This window comes from Primulina eburnea, unplaced genomic scaffold (assembly GCF_022965805.1).
Source record: "Primulina eburnea isolate SZY01 unplaced genomic scaffold, ASM2296580v1 ctg446, whole genome shotgun sequence".
Taxonomy (NCBI): Eukaryota; Viridiplantae; Streptophyta; class Magnoliopsida; order Lamiales; family Gesneriaceae; genus Primulina; species Primulina eburnea.
Window position 1 is genome coordinate 303,068 of NW_027331259.1, and position 13,674 is coordinate 316,741.

The following is a 13,674-nucleotide window of genomic DNA, read 5'->3' on the forward strand; positions in this document are numbered from 1 at the left end:
CAAAAATCCAGAACCATTGGCGCTCGGGCGCCACCTATTCTGCTTCTGCGCACTGCTTCATCAAAGATCGCTCCAGAAACGTCTCTTCCGTTCATAATCTGGAAAAGTGGTAAACTAGGAAGTTGTAGCTCTATTCTTGGCTTGAATCTCCCATTGGTTTCATGTCATTTGGAGGTCTGAGTAAAAAGTTATGCCCATTCTTCCAACAGGTATCATTGTAGGAGTGACGATACACACAACTCACTTCGGGGCGCTTTTGGCTTGTCTTCCACAATGATTTGGACAAAACCCAAAACGTGAAAGTTGTAGCATTATATCTTAGCTTCCTAATGGTTAAGGCCTCCCACAATTTGGATCAATATTCAACTCATTATGCTAAAAACCGTACGAACTACCATATTTACATCTCATTTCCCACAACTTCCATTACACTATCATTACCTACACATCTTACTCTAACTATTTAGACATATATTCATTCTCAATATACCATGGGCAATATAAAAGTCATGTTCAATCTCAATATTGATACTTCAATCATCACGTAAAATCTAATTAGCTAAATAACTACATAATAAACGACATAAACGCATTATTATCATTTGTACGAGTAACCGGGCATTACAAAGAAGGGGAGGGATTCTATTTTTGTTGTTGTGGATAGATTCTCAAAGATGGCACATTTTATAGCTTGTCATAAAACCGATGATGCTTCAAACATTGCGGATTTGTTCTTTAGCGAAGTCGTTAGGTTGCATGGCTTGCCTAGAACTATTGTTTCTGGTCACGATGTTAAATTCTTGAGTTACTTTCGGAAGACTTTATGGGATAAACTTGGCACAAAATTGTTGTTTTCTACTACTTGTCATCCTCAAACGGATGGACAAACTGAAATGTCAATAGAACTTTGTGTAAGGCTAGAGATTAATAGTTCTCATCGACATAATACTCGGAATATATGAGTATGTATATATATATAATGAGGAGTGTTAAGTGAGATGAGAATAAGAAATACATGGACAAGAGGAGAAAACCTTAAAATTTGGACAGAACAGTTGGCGCATATGCGCGACATTTACAGTAGCATTGGCACATATGCGCGGAAAGAAGCGGCGCATATGCGCGACACCTCCAGTAGCTGTGGCGCATATGCGCGAGATAAGTGGCGCATATGCGCGAGCGTTATTTTCTGCCAAGCTGCCGAGACAGTAGGTCTCGCGCACATGCGCGAGTAATGCCGCGCATATGCGCGAGACGTGTACACCAAAGGATGAGCCATGTGTTCTTAGACATGCAAGGTATATATAGTGTGTGGCTTATTTCCTTCTCATTTCAGCTGAAAACCACCGGGAAACTCCAGAGCAATTCCTCAAGCTTCAATCATTTTAGAACTTTGATTTTTCAAGATTTACACATCCAAACTTTGATACAAGTGGAGATTCTTGTTCCTCTCATCAAAGGCTTTAAGAGGATGTAAGTATCTTTGAATTCCAACATGATTCAGATTTTATGTGTTGGAGAAATTAAGATGTGATTGCTATTAGATATTCTAGTGAGGATTATGAGTTTATAATCGAAACTAGAACAAAGAAAGGATGTCGTATGCATTTCTTATGAATTTCAGCATGTTTAGGAATAAAATGTATCGAATTTGAGTATGGTTTTGTGCATATGATTCGATTGTGAGTTGAGGATGGTATATGTTGATATTTGTTGAGATTGGATTGACCGGTATTAAGAATATACGTCGTTATGCCGTCAAATTGTACCAAGATCAAGTATAGATTGTATAAATGTCTTGGTTGAGTTAGAAATTGATAGATTGTATATCCACATTTGCATTTCAGATTCGTCTTTACGACCGTGACAGCAATTGTGCGACGAAAGGTATAGTACATGTTTTGTTTGGGGAATTACGACTCAAATGAGATCACATTTGAGTTTCCCAACCAAAATCACATACTTGTTTTATTGTTTATATCTAGAGATGATTATGATTGTTTATAGAACTTGTATACAAATCTTGCTATGCTTTGTTTACAGATCATGTGGCATTGCATTAGAATGATTATGCTTGTTTACAGATTGTGTATTCATGCATTAAGATAGGACAGTCTGGAGATCAGGCAGACTACTAGACGTTCGGCGATATCACAGCTTAGGGGAAGATCACCGCCCCTATTGTAGACGTGGATACAGATCAGGCCGAAGTCTAGGAATAAGACGGACAGCACCTCGATTGGGAGGGTAGGTGACAGACAGTGCCGTCTTATTCACAACGGGATCCCTAGAGTTCTAGTCGAGTCGAGTCTAGACATGATTAGATTCGCATTGCATGATTTTATATGAATGACATTCATATCAGCATGTTTCATGTTTTAAATTGTGTTAATGCATGTATACATGTTTATACTGGGATTTGTTCTCACCGGTTTTGCGGCTGTTGTTATGTCTGTATGTGTGCATAACAACAGGTGGGGCAGGATCTGGGTCGAGACAGCGATGATCGTGTTAGCGTGGAGATCACGGGCGCAGCAGAGGACTAGTGGTCTTTTTATTAGCTTTGGACTATCTTTTGTTTATAGATGGTAGTGAACACTAGTTGTATATAGAATAAGACATGTATCTTTTGTTTTATGTTGTACAATAAATAAAGAACTTATGCTTGTTTAGTTACATTTGATTTAATGTAAAAAGCGAAAAATTGACCCACATTTTAGAATAACGATCCATTTAATCGTAAGAAAAAGAATTAGAGCCCGGGTCCCCACAACAGGTGGTATCAGAGCCATAGATCCTTTAGAGTGAGATAAGATAGAATGAGCGGGGTAGATTGAGTCTTCTTCCTTGCTTTATGATGTGCTAGCATGATTAGTGCTTTCCTTATTGCGTGTGTGTTATCTGATTTGATTATGACATGTGCTTAACTGAATCAGAACCGATTCAGGATCAGAGGTAAATGATCAGAGGAGGGCTGAGGCAATGTGTATAGCTTGTATACTAACTTGGTTGAATAGCAGATACATGCCTCCTAGAAGAGCAGCAGTGCCTCTACGACCGACAGCACCAGAACAGGGTAGCACATCTGTAATGCCCGAAATTTAATCATTATAATCAGACGTTGATTATTGACATGATTGAGGTTATAAGAACTCAAATGAAGAAGCCGGGCGTCGTCGCATTGTGAGCCAAGTTTTTTGGCAGAATATGTGGCGCCAAAGGGTCGCGCCCGAGCGGTAATTTATTACCGCTCGAGCGCCGACCAAAATGCAAGAAAATATGCCACGTTCCATTAACATGCAAGGTGGATATATATATACATACAAACGTGATATCCTTCAGAAATAAGGAGGAGACTTCCGAGAATAGCCTAGAATCCTTACGCCTTTATATTTCAATCCGTCCGTTAGATTTTAAATCCGACTTCGGTACCGTGTTCCTAGCAACGCAGGCTTCATCTGGACGTAAGTTTTACTACGTTTAGACGTGATTTGAATTTATGATATTGTCAGAATTGAATAGAAACCAGATATGGTGTTTCTGCTACAATAGACATTGTATAATTGAGGTCAGATTTAAGAATAGACGGATTATGCAATTGTTATGAATTTCAGAGTGAAATTGATGGAGATTTGATATCAGAATGGTGTTGATATTGATTTTGAGTGTACAGATATTGAGATTATGAATTGTACTGATATTGATTATGAATTCTGGTATTATATTTGTGATGTTCAGACTGACGGGGTTATTCAGATAGTATTGTTATGCCGTCAAAACATCAGCAGACTGACATCTGATCAGATTTGATAATGATTTCGATTCTATCGTAATATTATTGATATGACTCAGATTGTATCTTGTTCAGACAATGATCAGATTGTATACTGGATTGAGTATTGATCAGAACAGATTGTATATTGAGTTATTTACTGATACGTTGTATTCGATATTGTCATTTCAGATTTGATATGGACAGAGTTGAATACAGGTCATCGTCTTCGTCAGACCGGGACGACAAAGGTATAAATTAATGTTGAGTTGGGATTGTACAACTCAATTTAGGTTTGACTTGAGTTTCCCTAAATCACATACTTTATTTTATTGCATAGATATTTGCAGATTATCAGATTGATATGTTAATGGATTGACTTAGAATAGAGTCAGAGTCCGAGTCTAGGGCAGACAGCCTAGCTAGGGCAGAACCGCCGAGTCTTTCTCAGAACCGATAAGACTCTAGACTTACGGTGTATCGAAGACCTTCAGATGTAGATCGACGTCTATCTCAGACACATTCGATACAGCATACCAAAGTCTAAATTAGATTGGGATCCCTAGATTTGAGATAAGAAGATTAGATCACGAGTCGTTGATTCATGTAGTCAGATTAGATACATGTTTTGATGTTGTTTATGCTTTTATATATGTTTTATATGATTGCATTTAATACATTGTTTATACTGGGATATTTATATCTCACCGGAGTTATCCGGCTGTTGTCTTGTTTTGTATGTGTGCATGACAACAGGTGGGGCAGGATCAGGGTCCAGAAGATGAGGAAAGATCGAGATTAGAGTGGTGATCACGGACTTGGATGTAGATAGGTTTTATTACTTGAATGTAGTAGTTGAACCTAATTTTAAATTAGAGGCATGTTATACAAGATTTGTATTATTATACTAGTTTGTATAATAGATTGATTCCATTACCTCCCGCATTTTAAAAGAAAATTTTTAGACCCTGTTTATCTTAACTGATAATTAAACCCCAAAGATGATTAAGAAGATGATTAGCGTCCGGGTCCCCACAACAGGTGGTATCAGAGCTGATAGTTCCTTTAGACTTAGATTATCAGAGCGATAGATCCTTTAGATTGAGATAATCAGAGTTGATAGATTCTTCAGACTGAGATAGCATAGAATGAGCGGGGTAGATTGAATTTTTTGTCCTTGCATTTGTGTGCTAGCATGAGATTGATTATAATGTTGATGTACATTGTGTGTGCTAGCATGATTTATTATTTTCCCTATTACATGTCGTTTGTTATCTGAGTTGATTGCAGCATGTAATTGTTAAGCCTGAATCAGAACCGAGTCTGAATCAGAGGTATATGATCAGAGGAGGGCTGAGACAGATGGTATAGATTTTGTACTAATCTGTTTGATATTCAGATATACCGCCTCGGAGAATTTACAGAAAGGGGTAGTACTTCTTCTGAACAGATAGATGCATCAGAAACTCAGATAGAAGCAAAGTTGGCAGAACTTCAGTTATTTCAGCCGCCGATGTTGAGTGGTATCGAGACATCGGAAGATTGTCAGAACTGGTTGGATGACATAGAAATACTATTTGATTTAATTGCTTGTACAGAGGAACAGAAAGTTAAATTGGTATTTCTCTAGTTACGAGAGTCTGCCAGAAGTTGGTGGGTTACCATGAAAGGAGTATTAACACAACGTGGTACTGTGATCACGTGGGAAGTCTTCAGAGCTAAATTCTACCAAAGGTTTTTCTCCGTTTCGTATCGGGAGGACAAAAGAGCAGAATTTGAGAATTTGAGACAAGGCCTATTGAATATTGACGAATATGCTGCTAAATTCTCTATGCTACTGCGTTTTGCTCCTCATTTGGCTGGGAATGACGAAGCTGTAGTGAATCAGTTCGTCGGAGGATTGAATTCAGAAATAGTTGCGTTGATGAACATGCAGCAACCTTATCATTTTGCTGATGCCTTGAGTAAAGCAAAGAGGGCGGAGGCAAGTTTGATTAGACAATTGGGAAGATTGAGCGTGAAACAATCCCAGACCCAACAATCCCCTCTCCGATTTGAACGCGACAGCACGAGTGGAAAGCAAGGTTTGCTGAAAGCTCGAAAGACGCCATTCAAGAAGTTGGGGAGTGGTTCCTCTAGTTCCAGCGGGTCTAGCCCGAGTTATACTGGAGTATACTACAGAACTTGCGCAGGGAGACATCCCACAGATCAATGCCAGGGAGTGACTGGTACTTGCCATATCTGCAGACAACAGGGACACTTTGCTAGAATCTGCCCCCAGAAGGGTCCTCGAAGATTTTAGAGAGCAGAGTCATTGGTGATAATGACAGAAGAACAGACCCAGAACATCATAGGTACTATTCTTTTATGATTAGGATGCATATGTGTTGATATATATACTAATGCATTTCATATGATTATATTTGATGGAGTAGCATGGAGATATGCTGTATCTGTTGGGTCTAGTTGTACTGTAGTATTGATTTCCTAGCTTGTTGAGGAAAATGTTGATATCAGAGATTTCTGTGACATATTATATACTACAGTAAGATAAGAATAAGATCAAGTTAGATTCTGATGTACTTATGTTTTCTGATTTGATTGCATTATTGACATTTATATGCTAAACAAGTACAGACATATTGTAGAATTTGTTCCAGAAATGGTAAGATTCAGATCAGAGATGACTGATCAGTGGAGAGGATTCTAGATTTAGAATACCTTTGATATCTGTATTGTATATGACTCGATTAGTACAGAAAGGGGCAGATTGCATCCTTATGTATTCAGTAGACCCACTGAAATCGAGCCTAGCATTGGCAGATTCGCCAGTTATATATATATAGGTTGGCTGATATCTGCCTAGATAAGATTTCAGATTTGTAGATAGATTTCAGAAGCGAATTACGATCCCGTATTGTTTGTCTGTTAGAGTCAGTACAGAACGATATGGAATATTTAAAGATTTTGTTGAATATTCAGAGAACGGTGAGTATTGTATACAGAAATTATTCAGATAAGAATTCCGCTTGAAACAGATTGTATTCAGAATATGCGATATCTGGAAGTAGTATACAGATTGATTTGATACAGCTGAGATTAGGATCCGTGACAGAGCATGATATCGATGTCAGAATGATCCGAAATTTCAGAAAAGTCAGAAATATCAGAAATTTTTATTGTCTGATTGGGCAGGTTATCTTATTCGACTGTTGCCTTATATCTGCTTGCGTATTATTATTGTTCTAAATCAGTATTTGAGATATTTTATATTGTTTTGGGGAGCATATTTTATTTGCAGATGAGATATAACAGTTGATCAGAATGACATGAAGACATGTTTGATTAATCAGAAGCAATCTTATTGCCAGAGATTACCGTTTTATGAGTTCAATGAACTCACTAGATCTGTATAGGTTACTGATATTTCGTATCTGATTGGATATTACTGTTGTTCTGAATCCGTTTGTGATACAGATTGTTATGAACCGTTAGGAATATATACAGTTCAATTGTATCAGAATTAAATTCGAGAATTTCAGCAGTTCAGAAACGTGATCAGAGTGGTCAGAACAGTATTTCGATAATCAAAGCAGAGTATCGGTCAGAGAAACAGATATTTTATTTTGTGTTTTGTATTAGACTGATTGTGTCATGATCTCAGAAGGTTTCAGAGTTGTATAACAGAATTGATATTTATAATCAGAGCCGAATACCAGGTAGGTATTTTTCTTTAATTTTTATTATTAACTGATTTGTTTATATCGAATAGTTTGAATCTGGAATTACAGATAGTTTCAGAAATGCATTGTAGTGGATTCAGTGTTCATTTTGCTGACTGAGAATGTATGAGATTCGAACAGACAAGTATGATATAGACAGATTAGATCAGTCGTGACAAAATTTGTACAGAAATGTTGGCAGAAAGTGTACTGATATGTATGAATCGCTAACAGAAAAGACAGAAAGAAAGAAATCAGTAGATTTATTTCAGACTTAGTATATTTCTTACTAGACATGGGGAGTATATGTCGATGAATTTCGTAATAAGATCATTATAATATTTTCCAGATTGTGATATAATATGATTATGATTGACAGATTGTTCAATCTATATCTATTAGTTTGTACAAGATGATGTACAAACAGAACAAAATGACACAGATTGATGTCAGAGCATAGTCAGAGTGACTAGAATGTAGAAGTAGACTATATCAGATTGTGATTTTGATTAAGTTTGCAATTATGGCAGATCATACCATAAGTTATCTTGCAGATTATTCACCGATTGACAGACAGTCAGAGTATACTATCCAGATATTGGAAGATATCCAGAGAACTGTAATGCTGGATGTTAGCACTAGATGATATGATATATTGTCATTGTTTGAATTTTTGTATAATTATCAGATGGGTAATGAGATAGATTCAGAAAAGATATTATACAGTGAATACTACAGAATTCTTTTGCAGAGAAGGCAGAAAAGAATGAATATAGATCAGATTTGACATATTTAAGATGCCAACGTCGGATGATGACGGTTGGTAGGGAAATGATATCCTTGACTTGGGAATAACAGATTTGATAATAGCAGATGGTACTGATATGTGATGAGTTGTAGATTGGTCTATACGGATGTTGTATAGCCAGTACTGCGAGATTGATTTTGTCACAAGAATTTGAAGAAATATTAGTACATTAGGCTTAGAGAATTCTTATTCCAGACAGGAATTAGAAATCTGAGTTTAAATTTAAACTCTGTATACATTTCTTCTGATATAGTTGAATTGATTGTTTGTGAGTTCGAGGACGAACTCCGATCTAAGAGGGGGAGAAATGTAATGCCCGAAATTTAATCAATATAATCAGACGTTGATTATTGACATGATTGAGGTTATAAGAACTCAAATGAAGAAGCCGGGCGTCGTCGCATTGTGAGCCAAGATTTTTGGCAGAATATGTGGCGCCCAGGCGGTAGAAAAACCCCGCCCGAGCGCCGGTGTTTATCGAGTAATCGTTGCGGGCAGAAGAGTTGGCGCCCGGGCGGTAGTTTTTGACCGCCCGAGCGCCAAGGGTACTTTTCGATAGGCTTGGGCAGAAAGGGTCGCGCCCGAGCGGTAATTTATTACCGCTCGGGCGCCGACCAAAATGCAAGAAAATATGCCACGTTCCATTAACATGCAAGGTGGATATATATATACATACAAACGTGATATCCTTCAGAAATAAGGAGGAGACTTCCGAGAATAGCCTAGAATCCTGACGCCTTTATATTTCAATCCGTCCGTTAGATTTTAAATCCGACTTCGGTACCGTGTTCCTAGCAACGCAGGCTTCATCTGGACGTAAGTTTTATTACGTTTAGACGTGATTTGAATTTATGATATTGTCAGAATTGAATAGAAACCAGATATGGTGTTTCTGCTACAATAGACATTGTATAATTGAGGTCAGATTTAAGAATAGACGGATTATGCAATTGTTATGAATTTCAGAGTGAAATTGATGGAGATTTGATATCAGAATGGTGTTGATATTGATTTTGAGTGTACAAATATTGAGATTATGAATTGTACTGATATTGATTATGAATTCTGGTATTATATTTGTGATGTTCAGACTGACGGGGTTATTCAGATAGTATTGTTATGCCGTCAAAACATCAGCAGACTGACATCTGATCAGATTTGATAATGATTTCGATTGTATCGTAATATTATTGATATGACTCAGATTGTATCTTGTTCAGACAATGATCAGATTGTATACTGGATTGAGTATTGATCAGAACAGATTGTATATTGAGTTATTTACTGATACGTTGTATTCGATATTGTCATTTCAGATTTGATATGGACAGAGTTGAATACAGGTCATCGTCTTCGTCAGACCGGGACGACAAAGGTATAAATTAATGTTGAGTTGGGATTGTACAACTCAAGTTAGGTTTGACTTGAGTTTCCCTAAATCACATACTTTATTTTATTGCATAGATATTTGCAGATTATCAGATTGATATGTTAATGGATTGACTTAGAATAGAGTCAGAGTCCGAGTCTAGGGCAGACAGCCTAGCTAGGGCAGAACCGCCGAGTCTTTCTCAGAACCGATAAGACTCTAGACTTACGGTGTATCGAAGAGCTTTAGATGTAGATCGACGTCTATCTCAGACACATTCGATACAGCATACCAAAGTCTAAATTAGATTGGGATCCCTAGATTTGAGATAAGATAAGATTAGATCACGAGTCGTTGATTCATGTAGTCAGATTAGATACATGTTTTGATGTTGTTTATGCTTTTATATATGTTTTATATTATTGCATTTAATACATTGTTTATACTGGGATATTTATATCTCACCGGAGTTATCCGGCTGTTGTCTTGTTTTGTATGTGTGCATGACAACAGGTGGGGCAGGATCAGGGTCCAGAAGATGAGGAGAGATCGAGATTAGAGTGGTGATCACGGACTTGGATGTAGATAGGTTTTATTACTTGAATGTAGTAGTTGAACCTAATTTTAAATTAGAGGCATGTTATACAAGATTTGTATTATTATACTAGTTTGTATAATAGATTGATTCCATTACCTTCCGCATTTCAAAAGAAAATTTTTAGACCCTGTTTATCTTAACTGATAATTAAACCCCAAAGATGATTAAGAAGATGATTAGCGTCCGGGTCCCCACAACAGGTGGTATCAGAGCTGATAGTTCCTTTAGACTTAGATTATCAGAGCGATAGATCCTTTAGATTGAGATAATCAGAGTTGATAGATTCTTCAGACTGAGATAGCAGAGAATGAGCGGGGTAGATTGAATTTTTTGTCCTTGCATGTGTGTGCTAGCATGAGATTGATTGTAATGTTGATGTACATTGTGTGTGCTAGCATGATTTATTACTTTCCCTATTACATGTCGTTTGTTATCTGAGTTGATTGCAGCATGTAATTGTTAAGCCTGAATCACGTGGGAAGTCTTCAGAGCTGAATTCTACCAAAGGTTTTTCTCCGTTTCGTATCGGGAGGACAAAAGAGCAGAATTTGAGAATTTGAGACAAGGCCTATTGAATATTGACGAATATGCTGCTAAATTCTCTATGCTACTGCGTTTTGCTCCTCATTTGGCTGGGAATGACGAAGCTGTAGTGAATCAGTTCGTCGGAGGATTGAATTCAGAAATAGTTGCGTCGATGAACATGCAGCAACCTTATCATTTTGCTGATGCCTTGAGTAAAGCAAAGAGGGCGGAGGCAAGTTTGATTAGACAATTGGGAAGATTGAGCGTGAAACAATCCCAGACCCAACAATCCCCTCTCCGATTTGAACGCGGCAGCACGAGTGGAAAGCAAGATTTGCTGAAAGCTCGAAAGACGCCATTCAAGAAGTTGGGGAGTGGTTCCTCTAGTTCCAGCGGGTCTAGCCCGAGTTATACTGGAGTATACTGCAGAACTTGCGCAGGGAGACATCCCACAGATCAATGCCAGGGAGTGACTGGTACTTGCCATATCTGCAGACAACAGGGACACTTTGCTAGAATCTGCCCCCAGAAGGGTCCTCGAAGATTTTAGAGAGCAGAGTCATTGGTGATAATGACAGAAGAACAGACCCAGAACATCATAGGTACTATTCTTTTATGATTAGGATGCATATGTGTTGATATATATACTAATGCATTTCATATGATTATATTTGATGGAGTAGCATGGAGATATGCTGTATCTGTTGGGTCTAGTTGTACTGTAGTATTGATTTCCTAGCTTGTTGAGGAAAATGTTGATATCAGAGATTTCTGTGACATATTATATACTACAGTAAGATAAGAATAAGATCAAGTTAGATTCTGATGTAATTATGTTTTCTGATTTGATTGCATTATTGACATTTATATGCTAAACAAGTACAGACATATTGTAGAATTTGTTCCAGAAATGGTAAGATTCAGATCAGAGATGACTGATCAGTGGAGAGGATTCTAGATTTAGAATACCTTTGATATCTGTATTGTATATGACTCGATTAGTACAGAAAGGGGAAGTTTGCATCCTTATGTATTCAGTAGACCCACTGAAATCGAGCCTAGCATTGGCAGATTCGCCAGTGATATATATATAGGTTGGCTGATATCTGCCTAGATAAGATTTTAGATTTGTAGATAGATTTCAGAAGCGAATTACGATCCCGTATTGTTTGTCTGTTAGAGTCAGTACAGAACGATATGGAATATTTAAAGATTTTGTTGAATATTCAGAGAACGGTGAGTATTGTATACAGAAATTATTCAGATAAGAATTCCGCTTGAAACAGATTGTATTCAGAATATGCGATATCTGGAAGTAGTATACAGATTGATTTGATACAGCTGAGATTAGGATCCGTGACAGAGCATGATATCGATGTCAGAATGATCAGAAATTTCAGAAAAGTCAGAAATATCAGAATTTTTTATTGTCTGATTGGGCATGTTATCTTATTCGACTGTTGCCTTATATCTGCTTGCGTATTATTATTGTTCTAAATCAGTATTTGAGATATTTTATATTGTTTTGGGGAGCATATTTTATTTGCAGATGAGATATAACAGTTGATCAGAATGACATGAAGACATGTTTGATTAATCAGAAGCAATCTTATTGCCAGAGATTACCGTTTTATGAGTTCAATGAACTCACTAGATCTGTATAGGTTACTGATATTTCGTATCTGATTGGATATTACTGTTGTTCTGAATCCGTTTGTGATACAGATTGTTATGAACCGTTGAGAATATATACAGTTCAATTGTATCAGAATTAAATTCGAGAATTTCAGCAGTTCAGAAACGTGATCAGAGTGGTCAGAACAGTATTTCGATAATCAAAGCAGAGTATCGGTCAGAGAAACAGATATTTTATTTTGTGTTTTGTATTAGACTGATTGTGTCATGATCTCAGAAGGTTTCAGAGTTGTATAACAGAATTGATATTTATAATCAGAGCCGAATACCAGGTAGGTATTTTTCTTTAATTTTTATTATTAACTGATTTGTTTATATCGAATAGTTTGAATCTGGAATTACAGATAGTGTCAGAAATGCATTGTAGTGGATTCAGTGTTCATTTTGCTGACTGAGAATGTATGAGATTCGAACAGACAGGTATGATATAGACAGATTAGATCAGTCGTGACAAAATTTGTACAGAAATGTTGGCAGAAAGTGTACTGATATGTATGAATCGCTAACAGAAAAGACAGAAAGAAAGAAATCAGTAGATTTATTTCAGACTTAGTATATTTCTGACTAGACATGGGGAGTATATGTCGATGAATTTCGTAATAAGATCATTATAATATTTTCCAGATTGTGATATAATATGATTATGATTGACAGATTGTTCAATCTATATCTATTAGTTTGTACAAGATGATGTACAAACAGAACAAAATGACACAGATTGATGTCAGAGCATAGTCAGAGTGACTAGAATGTAGAAGTAGACTATATCAGATTGTGATTTTGATTAAGTTTGCAATTATGGCAGATCATACCATAAGTTATCTTGCAGATTATTCACCGATTGACAGACAGTCAGAGTATACTATCCAGATATTGGAAGATATCCAGAGAACTGTAATGCTGGATGTTAGCACTAGATGATATGATATATTGTCATTGTGTGAATTATTGTATAATTATAGCTATCAGATTATCAGATGGGTAATGAGATAGATTCAGACAAGATATTATACAGTGAATACTACAGAATTCTTTTGCAGAGAAGGCAGAAAAGAATGAATATAGATCAGATTTGACATATTTAAGATGCCAACGTCGGATGATGACGGTTGGTAGGGGAATGATATCCTTGACTTGGGATTAACAGATTTGATAATAGCAGATGGTACTGATATGTGATGAGTT